Source organism: Engystomops pustulosus, chromosome 7 (assembly GCF_040894005.1).
Source record: "Engystomops pustulosus chromosome 7, aEngPut4.maternal, whole genome shotgun sequence".
In the NCBI taxonomy this organism is placed as follows: domain Eukaryota; kingdom Metazoa; phylum Chordata; class Amphibia; order Anura; family Leptodactylidae; genus Engystomops; species Engystomops pustulosus.
Window position 1 is genome coordinate 161683204 of NC_092417.1, and position 20799 is coordinate 161704002.

The 20799-nt window shown below is 41.8% G+C and overlaps 1 long non-coding RNA gene across 4 annotated transcripts in view; it reads right to left on the reverse strand.

Moving 5' to 3' along the window:
- Window positions 1–10852: 10852 nt before the first annotated feature.
- LOC140071194 (uncharacterized) overlaps window positions 10853–20799 on the reverse strand; it is a 109669-nt gene continuing 99722 nt past the window's right edge. For all 4 annotated transcript variants that reach the window (XR_011849091.1, XR_011849092.1, XR_011849090.1 and 1 more), the window contains one exon: window positions 10853–11550. This is a non-coding gene — a long non-coding RNA (uncharacterized lncRNA). The remainder of the gene's footprint in view (window positions 11551–20799) is intronic.

Sequence of the window (20799 nt, forward strand, 5' to 3'; positions counted from 1 at the left end):
CCCTAGCGGCATCCAGACACAGAATGATCCGAGCAGCGCGGGCAGCGGCTAGTCTATCCCAGGGTCACCTGATCTGGCCAGCCAACCACTGCTATCGACGTGTAAGGGTACCACGTCATGCTGGGTGGAGTGCAGAGTCTCCTGGCTTGTGATTGGCTCTGTTTCTGGCTGCCAAAAAGCAAAACGGCGGGAGCTGCCATTTTCTCGAGCGGGCGAAGTATTCGTCCGAGCAACGAGCAGTTTCGAGTACGCTAATGCTCGACCGAGCATCAAGCTCGGACGAGCATGTTCGCTCATCTCTAGTGATAATCCTTTTCCTATACAGATCCAAAATACATTCAAATATAAACCCAAGGAATCTATCTTGTATGTAACTCGGGGACTGCCTGTATGCATGTTAGATTATACAGTTTTTCCATTCTGAAAAAATTGGAAAAGCGTCTATTATTTTCACGTCAAGAGTATTTGATACTTTTACTAAGGTTCCGCGGACCGCGATTCTGTCAGGTTTCCCGAATATTTCTGATTTGCGCTCAATCGCCCCCGGGTTTTTGGTGCACGCGATCTGCACCGGCTTGCATACGACACAAATCGGGGGCGTGGCTGTCGGACAACCCGACAGATTCGGACAAACTGCGGAATTTAAAATTCTAATTGTGTCGCAAGATCAGCACTCACATGCACCGGGAAGAAGATGGTGAACTCTGGCGGACCTGAGCGGGGGAAGCGACACATACAGGAAATTGGACGCACGATCTTAGTGAATCGCGGCAGCTCCGAATCCTCGTCGGACATTGCGGATCGGGGATCGCGACAGGACCGGGTAAGTAAATGTGCCCCTTTGTGTTATTCTATCACATAAAAGAACAATAAAATACATTTACGTTTTCCCTGTAACATTTACAAATGAGGAATAGTTCAATATATTAAGATGGATAGATAAGTGGATACATATAAAGTTGTAAAGATGGATGGCTGTAATGTATATCTTCTTTATATACACTCACCGGCCACTTTATTAGGTACACCTGTCCAACTGCTCGTTAACACTTAATTTCTAATCAGCCAATCACATGGCGGCAACTCAGTGCATTTAGGCATGTAGACATGGTCAAGACAATCTCCTGCAGTTCAAACCGAGCATCAGTATGGGGAAGAAAGGGGATTTGATGCCTTTGAACGTGGCATGGTTGTTGGTGCCAGAAGGGCTGGTCTGAGTATTTCAGAAACTGCTGATCTCCTGGGATTTTCACGCACAACCATCTCTAGGGTTTACAGAGAATGGTCCGAAAAAGAAAAAACATCCAGTGAGCGGCAGTTCTGTGGGCGGAAATGCCTTGTTGATGCCAGAGGTCAGAGGAGAATGGGCAGACTGGTTCGAGCTGATAGAAAGGCAACAGTGACTCAAATCGCCACCCGTTACAACCAAGGTAGGCAGAAGAGCATCTCTGAACGCACAGTACATCGAACTTTGAGGCAGATGGGCTACAGCAGCAGAAGACCACACCGGGTGCCACTCCTTTCAGCAGCTAAGAACAGGAAACTGAGGCTACAATTTGCACAAGCTCATCGAAATTGGACAGTAGAAGATTGGAAAAACGTTGCCTGGTCTGATGAGTCTCGATTTATGCTGCGACATTCGGATGGTAGGGTCAGAATTTGGCGTCAACAACATGAAAGCATGGATCCATCCTGCCTTGTATCAACGGTTCAGGCTGGTGGTGGTGGTGTCATGGTGTGGGGAATATTTTCTTGGCACTCTTTGGACCCCTTGGTACCAATTGAGCATCGTTGCAACGCCACAGCCTACCTGAGTATTGTTGCTGAGCATGTCCATCCCTTTATGAGCACAATGTACCCTGTAACATCTGATGGCTACTTTCAGCAGGATAATGCGCCATGTCATAAAGCTGGAATCATCTCAGACTGGTTTCTTGAACATGACAATGAGGTCACTGGACTCAAATGGCCTCCACAGTCACCAGATCTCAATCCTATAGAGCATCTTTGGGATGTGGTGGAACGGGAGATTCGCATCATGGATGTGCAGCCGACAAATCTGCGGCAACTGTGCGATGCCATCATGTCAATATGGACCAAAATCTCTGAGGAGCTTCCAGCACCTTGTTGTATCTATGCCACGAAGAATTGAGGCAGTTCTGAAGGCAAAAGGGGGTCCAACCCGTTACTAACATGGTGGACCTAATAAAGTGGCCGGTGAGTGTATATGAGGATTCTCTATATAGCGGTGACTTTAATAATATAAATGGCTGGTGACAAGCTCTTAGGACGTACAAGCAAATTACATTGTGCAAATATTATAAGAATAGATATTATGTTGCTTCCTGTAATTTGCTGGCAGCGTGGGTCGTATTCATAGTTAGAGCAGTGACGCTGGACTGACCCCTATTGTCAGAGTTCCCTTGAAATCTGATATTCCGATGAAAAGTTCCATTTAGATAAAAGGCCGGGGATAATAGAGGAGGCTGCCGTGAGCTTGGATGAAACTCTATAGTTTACTATTCCTGCCTCTATGTAAACTCTGACAAGTTCCTCTTGTGTGGAATGTTATATAACCGCGCCGCGCCGCCGGAGCGTTCCGGGTCAGGCAGAGGGCATCTCTCAATTTGCCAGGGCTTCCCTGACATCTGCCGAAATAAACCTCCCAATCCACAAGAACTGATTAGATGACAGAGGTGCAGCCTGTACATGATGTGGGGGGAGAGGACAATACCAGACAGAACGTTGATTAGTTTGTATTTCAATAAAATATTTATAATTTATTTTCCGTGTACCCAAATTACCTCTCTTCTTCTGATACATTTCAGATTCTAAAATATATTATACCGTATTTTTCGGACCTTTGATCTACTCAGAAATCAAAGGTGCGCCTTATAGTCCAGTGCGCCTTATATACGAACCTTACTTACAGACAACAACTGCCTTGAACGGTGCACAGGTCTGCCACCTGCTGGTCATTCATCCTTTTTATCAGGTGCGCCATACAGTGCGCCTTATATATGAACCTAGACATTTTAGCAGGCATTTATTGATGGTGCGCCTTATCTGCAAAGAACAGGTCTGACTCCAGGTCTGTCACCAGATTTTACCGCACAAAACTACTCCCCCCCGCCCCCCTCAGGAAGGGGTTGGAAGTTTCCAAAATTCCCTCTTATGTGAAATTTCAATACAGGCCCTGGGTTACGTATAAGATAGGTTCCATGGGTTTGTACTTGAGTTGAATTTGTATGTAAGTCGGAACTGTATATTTTATAATTGTAGCTCCAGACAAAATTTTTTTTTTTTGTCCCAGTGACAATTGGGTTTTCTAAATTTTTTGCTGTAATGGGACCAAGGATTATCAATAAAGCTTCATTACCGACATCTTAAAACTGATCTTTGCAGCCTGGGATTAAAGTAAAGCATTCAGAGAGCTTCACCGAAGGTAACAGGGGGCAGAGGGGTCCATCTGTAACTAGGGGTTGTCTGTAAGTCAGGTGTCCTTAAGTAGGGGTCCGCCTGTAGTTTAACTATTAAAAAAAAATCTCCTCCGAAGTCAGGCAAATATGACTTATTTTCACATGAGATAAGTCAATTTTATTAGTTGCAGGTGGAGGGTCACTTCAGAAACCCCAATAATAATAATAATAATAATAATAATAATATTTCTTTATTTATATGGTGCCTACAGATTACTGGTCAAAGTGAGAAGTAGAAGACTCTGAGGCACTAACGCTCATCTATATTAAATTGAATAGGATCCATACTGCAGTTCTCCAAAGTGACCACTATACAATGGACGGAGCCTTCCACTTTTAGTTCCATCCACTGAACTCCTGCAGGATTTAAGAGGCTGCTTGGACAGCTAATTGTTGTCCAACCCTGACCTATCCTGAACATATGTGTGGATGAACATGGATTTCCACTTTTTATTCCCGTTCCATTTTCAAAGCCCCTTGTAACGTCATCCTCCTGTTTATATGAAGGCTGCATGGTGGGGTTTTTGTAGTCAGTGACTACAGGAATTAATCAGAAATGCTGACCTGTAAAGGGGAATGGTGTATGTTCATATCCCCATTTTCCGAAATATGTGAACAAAGTCAGGGGTGCACCAGCCATTAGGCAAGTTGAATCTCTTGCCTCAGGCAGCACCATCTGCAGGAAGATTGGGGGTAGCATCAGGGGCCAGTTATCTGCTGCAAAGCAGGAACTGCCATTTAAAAATAATTGGGGTCATTTATCTTTATTTTTCTTCTTGTATTTTCTTTCTATTTTGAGACATTTTTTTTTTGTAATTTGCAATTTTTGCGCCTTTTTGGGGACATTTCGAAATGTTTTTGGTCATTAAGACACATTTATCTTCTATTCCAGATGTGCTAAATGTCGCAAATGACATTTATCATTTCAAATGGTCTAATATTTGGGACAATTTTTTGGAGCAAAAAATTCCAGCCAAAACCATACTGAAGGAAAACTTAGAAAAGGGAAAAAAATGACTTGTGACATTTGTGCGACTTTTTTGCGACATTTGTAACAAATGTCTCAAAAAGAGATCTGAAATTAAAAAAAAACATTGAACACAAGGAAAAAGTGAAATTACCAAAGAAGCAGGGAAAAAAAGGCAAAAGGCATAAACAAGCCTAAACAAACAGAGATAAGATAAATGACCCCCAACGTCTCTTCCCACCCAATGTCAGTATTAGCATGGGGCACTGCATAGAGAACCCACTTACTAAATTTTAAAAAAATAAGCTGATATTGGATGGGGCAGAGAGGGCGCCATTTTATTGTTTGCTTCAGGCAGCAGAGAGTTAAAGTTCTACGGTGAATTAACTAACCAACACATTCAATGTTACTTCCTCGGTAAAAAAAAGGTCCAATCTAAGAGCAGGAGACAAGTCTCACCAAGAGATAAGGAATCTGTATAGACATTCTTTCTCTATTAAATGCGACCTTTGACCCCTTCGCTCCACAGATTCCGACACAATTGGAATTTTTTTCTCTAAACCGTTTTTTTCTCTAGTTTTGTTATTCGTTGCTTCTCATGTATTTTTGCTATTATAATTGATTTTAAGAAAACTAAATGCTGCATTTACTCTTTACCTGAGTCACCCTCAATCCCTACCAGGAGAGAGATAGAAAAGTAGACACCATCGGGAGAGTTCATTTAGACTGGAATTTTGAGAACCAGTTCAGGCCTGGTCTATGGGTAAATATGGGTGCAAACTCCATCAGCTCAGGCCTGGTCTACAGATAAATATGGGTGCAAACTCTACCAGTTCAGGTCTGGTTTCCGGGTAAATATGGGTGCAAACTCTACCAGCTCAGGCCTGGTCTATGGGTAAATATGGGTGCAAACTCCATCAGCTCAGGCCTGGTCTACAGATAAATATGGGTGCAAACTCTACCAGTTCAGGTCTGGTTTCCGGGTAAATATGGGTGCAAACTCTACCAGCTCAGGCCTGGTCTACAGGTAAATATGGGCGCAAACTCCATTAGTTCAGGCCTGGTTTACGGGTAAATATGGGTTGAAACTCTACCAGTTCAGACTTGGTCTACGGGTAAATATGGATTCAAACTCCACCATCTCAGGCCTGGTCTATGTGTAAATATGGGTGCAAACTCCACCAGTTCAGGCCTGGTCTACTGGTAAATATGGGTGCAAACTCCACCAGTTCAGGCCTGGTCTATGGGTAAATACGGGTAGAAACTCCACCAGTTCAGGTCTGGTCTACTGGTAAATATGGCTGTGAACCTGTAGACCAGGCCTGGTGGAGTTTTTGCTATAGTCTCCACCAGTTTTTCAGTAGAGACTATAGTAAATCTGGGCTGAGCATTCACACCCCTGCCCATCCTCCACCTGTCCCCTCACGTCCAAAGTGGCATGGGTTGGAGAATCCGAAAACTGTTGGGGAGTGGGAGGTTCATGTGTGTTCTCACAGTTTGGTGGAGAAGGCTTAACAAATCTCCTCCTATGTGATCTCATTGCAGAGAAGACCTAATCCCTATACAAGGGTCAAGGGTGAAAAGCAATGGTTTACTTAAACAACACCCTTAAAAGTAACCGACAGCCATACTGATTAGAGGACACATAAGATCTACAACCTTCTACCCATCACATTAACCATGAGGAGATGGTCATAGAAAACTGATGACACTGTATGAGATGTGGTACTGGAAGTCATCCATGACTAAGGACGCAGTTAGCGTCTGAAACGCGTTGGAATATACCGATGTATCTGTACATGATTTTAACATGTCATGAATAAAGAATAAGGTTTTTAACCAATCCCTTGATCGGGTGGATTTGAGCTTGAAAATACCATTTGCTACCCTCAAAGTGGAGTGAGGATCCCTGCTCTCCCCCTCCCAAGGTGAATTCACGTGTTGGAAGCTGAAGATTTTCCCAGTGGTTTCAGGTATTGGGATTATCCTGGGATACCCAAGATAGCTTTACCTATAGAGTAGCTTGTTTGCAGTCTGTATGGAATAACAAAATGGAAAATAGAAGTCACCAAAATAGGACCCGTAGAGTTCTTTCCATTTGGACCATGTGGATGTCACTACAAGGAAACCATCTTATTGTGTAGTCTCTGCTCAATAAATGCTGACCCGGGATGGTTGAAATATAGCAATACAAGGTACCAGACTGCGATTTGGTCAGAGTTTCCAACTAAGGTCAAGGGTAGGTCCTTCCATGTGATGGGTCACGGTAGGAGCCAAGATCAAAACATGGGTCACCCCCATAAGAGCTGGTTAGCTAGGAACCTATCTGCTAAGGCACTTTCCTGTGGAGATAGGTGCCTTAATAAGCTAACAAGAGCAAACTTCAAGGTTTGCAGCTTTTTGAGAGGCCACCACTCTTTTCAGACGTGGACTGGAGCAAGGCGCTCATGTCCAGGAAAATATAGAGGGTTACACTGGTTAAACATCTCGTTTTGTGCCTTTCGTTGTAAGGACACGTCAAGGGATTTCAACATTTCCTTACAACGTATGGCAATGCCGTATATCGCTGTATACCTATAGAGTGAGATGCGTCGGGGACACAACGGCAGTAGTCGACTATGTAAGGGATGATTCCCCAGTGATGTCACGGTCCTTATTTGGACAGTAAAATCTCTGAGTCCCCCCTTCCTGCTGAGCGATGTATCCACTCAGTAGCTGAGGCTCCGGGATTCAATACACTATATACATCGCCGACCAGGAAGGAGCAGGATGGAAAGACATAGGGGCACATTTACTTACCCGGTCCAGTCGCGATCCCGCGGCGCGTTGTCCGACGCTGATTCGGGTCTGCCGGGATTCACTAAGGTCGTGCGCCCGATATCCAGCAGGTGTCGCTGCTGCACCAAGTTCTGCCGGATTTCACCTGCTTATTCACGCTGCATGGAAGTGCTGATCTTGGGACACAAATTCTTTTTAAATTCTGCAGTTTTTCCGAATCCGCCGGGTTGTCCGACGGCCACGCCCCCCCATTTCTGTTGCGTGAAAGCCAGCGCCGATGCGACACAATCCGATCGCGTGCGCCAAGATCCTGGGACAATTTGGTACAAATCGGAAATATTCGGGAAACCCGATGAAAGTGCGGTGTTCGGGCCCATATCTTGCTACATCTTTCCATCCTGCCTTTTTCTGCAGATGTGACGTATACGGGTCAAACAGAGGCAACAACTATGCCTCCGTCTGCCAGTATATATCAATGTATATGCTCAGCATATACGCTGGGAGCTTTCACAATGTATACGCTGAGCATATACAAAGAACGAGATAAGATCTCATCCTTATCGGCACTATCCACCACTTGCACTCTTTAATCTAAATTTTCTCACGAAATATGTGCATATTTTAGGTAAATTTTCCAATCTATAAACTCGACCCTACAGTCTGAGACAGGGACCATATTACGAGGTGATAGGGACTATATGATTGCAGCTTGGCGGTCTGTATGACTAATGGGATCCCTAGTGTTCAACCATCATCACGTTTGCCGGCCAATCTATGACTCTTATATGGAAGAGAAAGATTGAAGACTTTGTCAAGGACAATTTCCCATTAGTTCCTTCAAGTCCAATCAGAATCCGGCGACACCTCTTATTATTCATTAGTGTCCTGTCAGGATCCATCAGCTCCTGTGGCCCGTTACCTAATTTACAAGTCTGCGCACATAACAAGGACAGCGGGGATCTTCTGTCTGACATCATGTAACCAGGAGGCTGCAATATTAATGGAACTCAACAGTTTACTTTCTCAAAATTGTGTTCATGACCTTTCCTTTGATATAATTTGATGGCTGCACAGTGTTAAGTAAGTCTATAAAATAATTATAGTTATTTTTTGGGCGTTTAGCATCACGCCGGCAGCGGTAAGCTCTAATGGTGGAGGATGGGTGACTATTAGAGGATACATTTAAAGGGCAGAACGGATAAAATACTTTGATAATTTAATATAGAACATAGAACTTCTACTATTTCACTTTTTGAAAAAAAAAAAAAGTTATTACTGAAATCATCACATATCACTTTGCTTCAAGAGCAGCGGCGTAACTAAAGGGGTAGCCGCTGCTATGGGGCCCACGGTGTCAGGGGGCCCTGGCATCTGGGGTATTGGGTGTGTATGTATGTCTGTAAATGGTATTGTATGTATATGTGTGTGCATATATAATGATGTATATATGATGCATATGTGGTACAGGATGTATGTGTGTTGTATGTTGTATGTATATATGGTGGGTATATACTGTGTGTGATTGTAACTCACATGTCTTAGTATACAAATATGTATATTATTTTAAGGGGTTCAGAAGTTTGCCATGGGGCCCTGCATCTCCTAGTTACACCCCTGTTCAAGAGATTTTCTGCGCTCAAAGTAAGATGAATTATAATTATAATGATAATCTTTATTTCTATAGCGCCATCATATTCCATAGCGCTTTACAAATCATAGGGGACATATAAAAATAAAATATGACAGAACACAAACATTGGAACCAAAGGAGTGAGGTCCCTGCTCGAAAGAGCTTACAGTCTATGAAGAAGAATGGGGTGACACATAAGGTAGAAAGGTAATACAATGGTCCACCCATTCTTCATGAGGGAATAGAACAAAATATAATATGATAAATAGAAGTGCTGCTGCCTGACCCAGTCCTCAGCCGTCATCTTATATAAAAGGTCCAAGGTGATTGTGACTGCAGAGAAGCCTGGAGCTTGGTGTCTGGTGGTTGCCGGATAACAGACAGGAGGAGGACACAGGATGGGTTAGTAAAGAGAGAGTTGAAGTTGGATGCAGTTAGCGAGTGTGATAGGCTGCCTTAAGAGATGGGTTTTAAGAGCATGTTTAAAACTTTGGAGGTTGGGTGTAAGTCTGATAGTATGATAGTCCAGAGCAGAGCATTCCATAGAATTGGTACAGCTGGGAAGAAGTCCTGGAGAAGTGAGTGGGAGGTTCAAAGTAAGGTAGAGATTAATCTAAGATCACTGGCAGAATGAAGAGCACGGTTTGGGCGATAGACTGAGATGAGAGAAAAGAGGTGCAGCATTATGCAGAGCTTTGTGGATGAGTGTGATTATTTTAAACTGTAATCAAAAGGAGTCTAGTAGCCAGTGCAGTGACTGGTACAGACTGGAGGCATCCGTGTAGCGTTTGGTTTGAAATACAAATCTGGCTGCTGCATTAAGGATAGATTTAAAAATATCCGTCATCAAATGTTATAACTCAAGTCACCAGAGGAAAGATTCACCCTGCTGCTAATTAATCAACATATCAGGGCAGATTTACTTACCCGGTCCTGTCGCGATCTCGCGGCTCGTTGTCCGACGCTGATTCGGGTCTGCCGTGATTCACTAAGGTCGTGCGTCCAATTTCCTGCATGTGTCACTTCTGCGCCGAGGTCCGCCGGAGTTCACCGTCTTCTTCCGGGTGCATGTGAGTGCTGATCTTGCGACACAATTCCATTTTTAAATTCTGCGGTTTGTCCAAATCCGTCGGGTTGCACCCCCCCCCCACCCCCCCGATTTCTGTCGAATGCAAGCTGGTGCCGATGCGTCACAAAACCCAGGGCAATTAGGCGCAAAATGGAAATATTCGGGAAACCCGACGGAATCGCGGTCTGTGGACCCTTAGTAAATGAGCCCCAATGTGATACATTGAGATAGAAAGGAGGTGAGGTGACAGATGGAAATCCCTAATGGAGAACATAAGAATTTTTTTGGTTTGTCTGGAATCTTCCTTTAACGCTACATCGGCACCAGGGAGAGAAGGGGGGATGAGCGCTGATCACCCCCACCCCTTTGGATAGTAATATATGGCGCACTGAGCCGTATTCCAGCAAAAGATAGGACATGTCCTATCTTTCTCCTGGCTACGGAACGGTACCACTCCCGTAGGGCGCCGTGCACCAATTGTTGTGCATGAGGGATGTATATACACCATATATACGTCCTCCATACGTTCGTGTGAATGTAGCCTAAATGTTAGTTTACGTACAACATAGGTTCTGTAGGTTTGTTCTTAATTTGTATGTAACTGTATATTTTATAATTGTAACCCCAGGCAGAATTTTTCTGGTCTCTGTGACAATTGGATTTTAAAAATGTTGGGTTGTCATAAGAACCAGAATTAACAATAAAGCTTCATTACAGACGCCTGTGACTAGGGGTCATATGTAAGTCAGGTTTTCTTAAGTAGGAGACAGCCTATTATTGTATGTAGATTATGACCTGGCATCTCACCTGTTCCGCCGCTAAAGAATATACCAATAATTTGGCATTGGTGAGATGATGCGTTTGTAACATTTTGCAAAAAAAAATTTCAAACCGACTTTATGAATATTTAAAAATTTTATTTTCGCCCATTTTTCTTTTTCTCGACAGATACAGTCACTGCGTCCTATCCCCATCAGTCTGCATAAGATCATTTAACCCCCTATGGAAAGGTCGGGTACAGTATCAGCGCAATTTAATCAGTCATCGCAGGTCCTGCTAAGTGGGAGACGTCCACAAGTCTCGCTCCATTGTGTAAGTAGAAAAGTGGAGGAAATAAGGGGTAAACGGATGTGCAAAAATAATTGTTGATTTGGAAAAAAAAAATCTACGTTGCAATTGAATATACAGGAGCCTATTGTGTGGCACAAAGGCGGCGGCTTCTTCGAGGCCTCGGGGATCGGTGCCAGGAACCCTCTTGAATTTCTCCAGGATGATCTGCATTCAGCCCCTGAGCCGTGGCCCTGGAAGCAATAATTGCCTCTGACAGGATTTAATTACCTTCTTCAAGACCTTTTTTCTGTCTGACTGGGGACCTCCTTCTGCCTCCGATCAAAACAGACAGTAATAACAGGCCGGGGCAGCGCAGCCAATCACAAGGCAGGCCTGAAGAGTGACCTTGCTGAGTAGAAGCTGATTGGTGGCGTCAGTCTTGTCACCCGCATCACTTAACCATCACCCGAGACGGAAAATGTGATAACAGGAGTCGGGATGTGCTCCACAGTGATACCGGGGGATAAATCACTCTATAGAAATGTATAACATTATTCATAAGAGATCACGGCCAGATCTAGGGGTAAGAGAGTGAGAGAAAAACAACAGAAGGTTATTTATAATAAAATAATAATAATTCCTTTAAAAAAGCTTAGTTTAAAGAGCCACTGCTCCTGATCTATCTATCTATAGAAAAACAAAAAGCGAACAGCACTCCAAAGTGGTGGAATAATTCAAGTGGTGTTTATTCCCAATCTATCTATCTATATCTATTTCTATATCTATCTATCTATCTATTTCTATATCTATCTATCTATCTATCTATCTATCTATCTATCTCATATCTATCTATCTCATATCTATCTATCTATCTGCCTATCTATCTATATCTATATCTATCTATCTATCTATCTATCTATCTATCTATCTGCCTATCTATCTATATCTATATCTATCTATCTATCTATCTATCTATCTCACATCTTTCTATCATCTATCTATTATCTATCTATCTCTATCTCATATCTATCTATCTCATATCTATCTATCATCTACAGTAAACTAAGAAAAGCAAGGCAGCACAACCTGTATAGTTTTAGTTGGGTGCAAAAATCTGTAAACTCCTCGGCAGGGGATCCAATAGTAGTCACAGGAAAGGTGAAATGCTCACCGAAACGTCGCACCTTTGAAATAAAGATCACCCTGCTTTGATCACATTTTGGAGTGCTGCTGTCTTCCTGTGACTATCATCTACAGTATCTATCTATCTATCTATCTATCTATCTCTATCTATCTATCTATCTCTATCTATCTATCTATCTATCTATCTATCTATCTATCTATCTATCTATCTATCTATCTCATATCTATCTATCTATCTCCTATCTATCTATCTCATATCTATCTATCTATCTATCTATCTATCTATCTATCTATCTATCTATCTATCTATCTATCTACAAATGATGCAAAAGAATGTAAGCAGCACTCCAGGACGTCAGGTGTCAAAAGTGAAGTAGATGAAGTTTATTCCTTTTATTAAAGGTACAGCATAGTACAGCAGCGACGTTTCGGCTCAGAAGAGCCTTTATCAAGCTAAGTGACATAGGTGAATGGCGGTATATATATATCAAACACAGGTGATCACATGATCAAATTGTTCCCACCCCCTTGCATCAACATATTGCATCACATTGCATAAATTAGTGTTTGAACATTGAAAAAGACATAATAATACATGAAAATACTGAAATACATACATAGGTATCTAAAGTGCTAGTGCAGCAATCCTTTTCATTATAATATAGTGGATCGTATTGAATGTGTTCTGTGTCAATAAAGTGACAGGTGCATAAAGTGCTGACACAGTGAATAAATCACAATTAAACAAGTTTAAAAACAGAGGGAGTCTCACCACCTGGATCCTCCGATACCCTGGGCAATAATATCAAGCGCTATGTTGCATCAAAAGGTATGGACCGCAGGTGGAACGCACGCCAAATGTGGCGCACCTGCGCCTAATATCAGTGATTTGTGGCGCTCCTGCGCATGTCCAGGACAGTGCTTAGGCAATCTTAGTTGACAAGCGGAGTGGCCGCGTTACCAGGGAAACCAATCACATCATATGTATACAAAGAGTTGGTACGGCTCAGTATTAAAGAACAATCCATTAGAGTATAAAGATGAGGTGATCAATGGCACAGCGGAGGGCACTTCAGATAGAAATACAAATCAGAGGAGTTTTTATGTGGGTTAACCCCAGTGTAGAACGGGGAAAAGCAGTAGCCCACTAGATAGTATTTATATCCCTGTGACCAAGTAGTGGTCCATACGGGATTATGTAAAGAGATTATAGACCCATGAAGGGGTCATGCGTAATGAGTACATAGCCACTCCCATGGCACAAATTATCATCAACTCAAGGTAAGATACTGTATTAGAAGGATCTTATTAGAAGATAATACAGTATCAGTAATACAGTGCCTAAACACTGTCCTGGACATGCGCAGGAGCGCCACAAATCACTGATATTAGGCGCAGGTGCGCCACATTTGGCGTGCGTTCCACCTGCGGTCCATACCTTTTGATGCAACATAGCGCTTGATATTATTGCCCAGGGTATCGGAGGATCCAGGTGGTGAGACTCCCTCTGTTTTTAAACTTGTTTAATTGTGATTTATTCACTGTGTCAGCACTTTATGCACCTGTCACTTTATTGACACAGAACACATTCAATACGATCCACTATATTATAATGAAAAGGATTGCTGCACTAGCACTTTAGATACCTATGTATGTATTTCAGTATTTTCATGTATTATTATGTATTTTTCAATGTTCAAACACTAATTTATGCAATGTGATGCAATATGTTGATGCAAGGGGGTGGGAACAATTTGATCATGTGATCACCTGTGTTTGATATATATATACCGCCATTCACCTATGTCACTTAGCTTGATAAAGGCTCTTCTGAGCCGAAACGTCGCTGCTGTACTATGCTGTACCTTTAAACATGGAATAAACTTCATCTACTTCACTTTTGACACCTGACGTCCTGGAGTGCTGCTTACATTCTTTTGCATCATTTGTATCTGGAGGATCCGTAGCCCGATCTCAGTGAGCCTGCACCCACCTTCTTCTCCTCTTTTTTCTCCAAAGTGTGCTGTTTGTAATTTCTACAAGTATCTATCTATCTATCTATCTATCTATCTATCTCATATCTATCTATCTATCTATCATCTATCTATCTATCTATCTATCTATCTATCTATCTATCTATCTATCTATCTAGAAAAAGAAAACGGCAGCACTCCAAAGTTGTGAACAAACAGTTGTGTTTATTCCACCTCCAGCAACGTTTCGGCTGTTAGCTCAGCCTTTGTCAAGCAATGTGTGTAAAGTTTTGTACAAATATATATAGTCGCAGTGCAGTGACATCATACATACAAGTAAACACAAGCACATGGTGCATATAGTACAATATAGCGGTGATCGGGCAATTAACAATCCATAATTGATGAATACAGATAATAGCATTTCATAAATATATATAATAGTGATCAGGTGGTCATTTATACATAGACAAAAGATATGTTATAAAAAAGTGTACCGGTCACCTATGTGGGACCTCCTCCTGGCTGTGGGTTGACACTGATCAGACGCTGTCCGCGTCACATGGCCCATACTGCGCATGTCAGGAAAAAGAATAACAAATCAGACGCTGCTCGCGTCACAAAAAAGCTAATGCGCATGTCAAAGAATGTTGTGGAGAGCAGATCATCTACTGCGCATGTCGCGCATGCGCACTATTGATAGTTCAATCGGACGCCATCTTTGGTAAGGATGCCCTCACTTCTCTTTTATTGAGGAAAACCAGCTCTGTCTGTTTCTGGCGCATACGTGCGTCCAATCCTATTTAGTAAGAGAGGTGCATACTGGTAACACAATAATTGTAAGGTATCAAGAGATATCAAAATATAGATATTTTTAGTGTAAACAGATATGGTGCCACGATAAAAATGGACATGATTATTCCAACTTAGCGGTACCAAAAGGATACCTGATCACAGTACCACAAAGGATACCTAAGTGTAGCACACTCAACACAAAATATGGGCTATTGATGCAAAAAAGTCCCAGAATATGTGGGTTACACTGTACGGTGTACACTGGTATAGTGCACTCCGTTCATGTAACAGAAAGCCTATAGGTTCGTGGTGGAAACAATGTTGTCCCCAATCACGGACCAAGCATTTCCCCACTAGAGGACTCAAAAGTAGGTTTGGCCCTAGTGTCGAGTATGCACTATAAGAGTGAAAATGGCATCTGTCAAGAAAAAAATATATCAATAGGTATGTCACCAGCTAGTATAGATAAAACTTCTTCTAACATAAGCGGCTCAATGATGGCTCCAATGCTAAGTCGACTATCTGCAGGGTTACAGATCTGCTACTCCAGTACATTAAATAGAGAGAAAAGATTGAGTAAAGTAAAAAATTATTGATCCCACAAAAAACAAGTATATGTGGTCTAGAAAAAACTTAAAGCCTCAGGAGGGGTCCACAAACGGTGTCCACTTTAGTGTGACAGTGAGTAAGTGCACTGGGTGATCTAAAAAAGAAGAAGAAAAAATATGATTAATATCATATGGTTCAATACACCATAACCTACACAGAAGATTATGATCAACAAGAGCTATGGCAGTACAGTAAGGCAAGTCAGCTTTCAGAGGACTCCACTTGTTTTAAAATCAACATTCAGCCCATTGGGCTTCAGAGTATTTAGTTTGTAAATCCATTCCAATTCACGTCTTTTAAGTAATTTTGTTCTGTCTCCTCCCCTTCTAAGGGGTGGGATTCGGTCAATGATTCGGAATCTGAGCTGTCCCTCTCTATGTTTGTGTTCATGAAAGTGTTTAGGGACTGGGAGGTCCTTCCTACCAGCCCTAATTGTATAACGATGTTGGTTAAGACGGGTTTTCAGGTCAAGGGTAGTCTCACCTATATACCACAGGTCGCACGGACATTGCAATAAATAGATCACATGGTCAGAATCACAGGTAAGATAATGTTTTATCTCATATGTAGCATTAGTCACTGGATGTGTGAACTTGTTCCCCTTTAACATCATCGTACAATTCACACAACGTCTGCAAGGGAAACTACCGTTTTTCTGTGGGGCCAGAAAGGTCTGTCTTACTTTTCCCTTAGTGCCCACATCAGCCTTCACCAGCTTGTCTCTCAGACTAGGTGTACGACGGTATGACATCAGGGGTGGGGTATTAAATTCCGGTATCGTGGGAAAGACATCAGAGAGGATATGCCAGTTCTTTGCAATTATTTTCCCTATATCACTACTCACCTCCGTGTATGTAGATATAAAGGGTATGCGTTTCATTTCCGTTTTTTTTGTTTTAGGTTGTAAAAGGTCTTGTCTCCGTAAATTACAAACTCTTTCCCTGTGTTCAGCTATGAGGGATTTCGGATAGCCTCGATCTCTAAATTTGGTAGTGAGTGTATCAAAATTTTTTTGAAGACATGTCTCTTGGGAGACAATACGGCGTACCCTCAAAAACTGACTATATGGTAGAGACTTTGTCATTTTTTTGGGATGATTACTGTTAAAATATAATAAATTGTTCTTGTCAGTAGGTTTGACAAACAAGTCTGTCTGTATGGTCCCATTGTTCAGTAAAACCTGTACATCCAGGAATTGTATGGATTCCCTAGACCATACCAAGGTGAACTGAACATTCTCATCCTCTCTATTCAGAAAACCCTGAAACAAGTGGAGTTCATCCAAAGTCCCCTTCCACAGGAGGAATATGTCGTCAATGTATCTCCACCACTTCAGCACATTACTGAAGTGGTGGGACACATAAACCGACTCCTCCTCAAAATCACACATGAAAATATTAGCATATGTGGGGGCTACATTCGCCCCCATGGCAGTCCCCCTTAATTGCACATAAAATGTGTCCTGAAAAAGAAAATAATTGCAGGTAAGTACAGTTTCAAGTAAATCCATAATTAAAGTAATAACAGCATTACTGTAGTCAGAATTACACAATTTTCTCCTGACCGCAGCCAGGCCTCTTTCGTGACTAATGGACGTGTAAAGGCTTACCACATCAAAGGAAGCTAAAATTATATTGTCATCCATTGTTATGTCAATTCTTTCCAACTTTTGTAAGAAATCAGAGGTGTCCCTGATGTATGATGAGGTGTTGACAGCAAAGGGTCTCAAAATTTTATCCAGAAAAATAGCGATTGTATTTAAAATGGAGTCCATGCCTGCCACTATTGGTCTCCCTGGGGGGTTTGACAGGCATTTGTGAATTTTTGGCAATACATAAATCACCGGTGTAACCGGATGATCAACTTTCAAAAAAGTATACAATGCCTCATCTGTGAGGTTACTCTCTCGTGCCCCATCGAGAATACCCTTGATCCTCTTAGAAAATTCAAATTTAGGATCACTGCTCACCTTTCTATATACTGAGGCCTCTGCCAGTTGTCTCTCTATTTCCCCCAGATACATCTGAGTATCCATGACGACGACAGCACCCCCTTTATCAGCGGGTTTAATTGTGAGGTCGCCGTCATGGATAAGGTCTTGTAAGGCCTGCCATTCGTGGCTGGTAATATTGGGATTTTTAAACAAACCGCAAACATTATTTTCCTTCAATTTTTTAACACCGGCATTAACTCCTTGTATGAAGGAGTCAACCGCCATATTGTTGACATTTGGGGTAAAATTGCTTTTAACATGTAAATTGAAATCTTTTAACTTAAGTATAGAGGGTGTACTCACACTTGCTTGGATGGGTCTATCAGCAAACCATGTCTTAAGTTTTATGGATCTGAAAAAGTTTTGTAAATCCACCTCCACATTAAACCAGTCAACGGGAGCCGCTGGACAAAATGACAATCCTCTATTAAGAAGTGTGGTTTGTGCAGGAGACAAAACCTTAGAGGAGATATTTACAACTAGTGTCTCTCCTTTCTCCTTGTTGATACCTTGGTGGGTGCTGGTTTCTCTCTCTGATTCTTTAGTTTTCCTACGTCGCCAGTGTCGGATTCCTCCTCTCCTTGTAGGTTTGTCCTTTGGGGCTGGGAACTTGCCCCTACCCCTAAAAAAGAATCGGTATCTGTAGATATACCGGCTTGGTCTCTCGATGCGGTGTTTCTTGTTTTAATCCGACGTATGTGGTCCTTTTGTCGCGATGAACCCTGGTTATATGGGTCACTTTGCCATGAATAGATGGTCCCTTTCTGATAGTCCTCGGCATCCCTGTTCCATTTTTGCCTCTTGGTACTCTCAAGTTCAGTCTGTAGTTTCGACAAGTAATTGGATACTTTAGTCTTGAAATTCGAGAATTCATCCTCTGTTAATGTATTTTTAAGTTCACTTTCGGTTTCCTGAATTTTCACTGTGATTTCCCTAAGTTCAATTTGCAAAAATTCCAAGTTCAATAGTATAAAGTCCAATGCATATTTGTTAGACAGTTCCTCAAATCGTTGACAAAATGATGTATTCATAAAAAATAAATTCGGTCTGATGTTGGAACGCATACCTTTGGGTATTCGGCCCATCTTATAATATTCACCCAATGTAGTTAAGTGCAATTGTAGATTCAGGGCTCTTTTGGAATGGTTCTCATACTTTTTCTTAAGTTCATTTGTAGATGGTTTCCTAAGAAAGCTGGCATCTCCTCCTATACCGCTCACAATCCTTGTGATCTCCTCTTCAGTAAAGGAAAAAGTTTGAGGTGGAATATCCGAATGATCAGTCATCTTGACGTGCAAAGCATGCAATGGTATGGTATAAAAAGAAAAGAAAAAACAGCAGCACAGTCTCCGGCAATGAAGTATAACGGGTGCTATCCTTACACTCACACCAGTCTGAGTGGATTAGCTCTTGTTGATCATAATCTTCTGTGTAGGTTATGGTGTATTGAACCATATGATATTAATCATATTTTTTCTTCTTCTTTTTTAGATCACCCAGTGCACTTACTCACTGTCACACTAAAGTGGACACCGTTTGTGGACCCCTCCTGAGGCTTTAAGTTTTTTCTAGACCACATATACTTGTTTTTTGTGGGATCAATAATTTTTTACTTTACTCAATCTTTTCTCTCTATTTAATGTACTGGAGTAGCAGATCTGTAACCCTGCAGATAGTCGACTTAGCATTGGAGCCATCATTGAGCCGCTTATGTTAGAAGAAGTTTTATCTATACTAGCTGGTGACATACCTATTGATATATTTTTTTCTTGACAGATGCCATTTTCACTCTTATAGTGCATACTCGACACTAGGGCCAAACCTACTTTTGAGTCCTCTAGTGGGGAAATGCTTGGTCCGTGATTGGGGACAACATTGTTTCCACCACGAACCTATAGGCTTTCTGTTACATGAACGGAGTGCACTATACCAGTGTACACCGTACAGTGTAACCCACATATTCTGGGACTTTTTTGCATCAATAGCCCATATTTTGTGTTGAGTGTGCTACACTTAGGTATCCTTTGTGGTACTGTGATCAGGTATCCTTTTGGTACCGCTAAGTTGGAATAATCATGTCCATTTTTATCGTGGCACCATATCTGTTTACACTAAAAATATCTATATTTTGATATCTCTTGATACCTTACAATTATTGTGTTACCAGGAATATGCACCTCTCTTACTAAATAGGATTGGACGCACGTATGCGCCAGAAACAGACAGAGCTGGTTTTCCTCAATAAAAGAGAAGTGAGGGCATCCTTACCAAAGATGGCGTCCGATTGAACTATCAATAGTGCGCATGCGCGACATGCGCAGTAGATGATCTGCTCTCCACAACATTCTTTGACATGCGCATTAGCTTTTTTGTGACGCGAGCAGCGTCTGATTTGTTATTCTTTTTCCTGACATGCGCAGTATGGGCCATGTGACGCGGACAGCGTCTGATCAGTGTCAACCCACAGCCAGGAGGAGGTCCCACATAGGTGACCGGTACACTTTTTTATAACATATCTTTTGTCTATGTATAAATGACCACCTGATCACTATTATATATATTTATGAAATGCTATTATCTGTATTCATCAATTATGGATTGTTAATTGCCCGATCACCGCTATATTGTACTATATGCACCATGTGCTTGTGTTTACTTGTATGTATGATGTCACTGCACTGCGACTATATATATTTGTACAAAACTTTACACACATTGCTTGACAAAGGCTGAGCTAACAGCCGAAACGTTGCTGGAGGTGGAATAAACACAACTGTTTGTTCACAACTTTGGAGTGCTGCCGTTTTCTTTTTCTTGAATACCTAATCCACTCAGACTGGTGTGAGTGTAAGGATAGCACCCGTTATACTTCATTGCCGGAGACTGTGCTGCTGTTTTTTCTTTTCTTTTTATACCATACCATTGCATGCTTTGCACGTCAAGATGACTGATCATTCGGATATTCCACCTCAAACTTTTTCCTTTACTGAAGAGGAGATCACAAGGATTGTGAGCGGTATAGGAGGAGATGCCAGCTTTCTTAGGAAACCATCTACAAATGAACTTAAGAAAAAGTATGAGAACCATTCCAAAAGAGCCCTGAATCTACAATTGCACTTAACTACATTGGGTGAATATTATAAGATGGGCCGAATACCCAAAGGTATGCGTTCCAACATCAGACCGAATTTATTTTTTATGAATACATCATTTTGTCAACGATTTGAGGAACTGTCTAACAAATATGCATTGGACTTTATACTATTGAACTTGGAATTTTTGCAAATTGAACTTAGGGAAATCACAGTGAAAA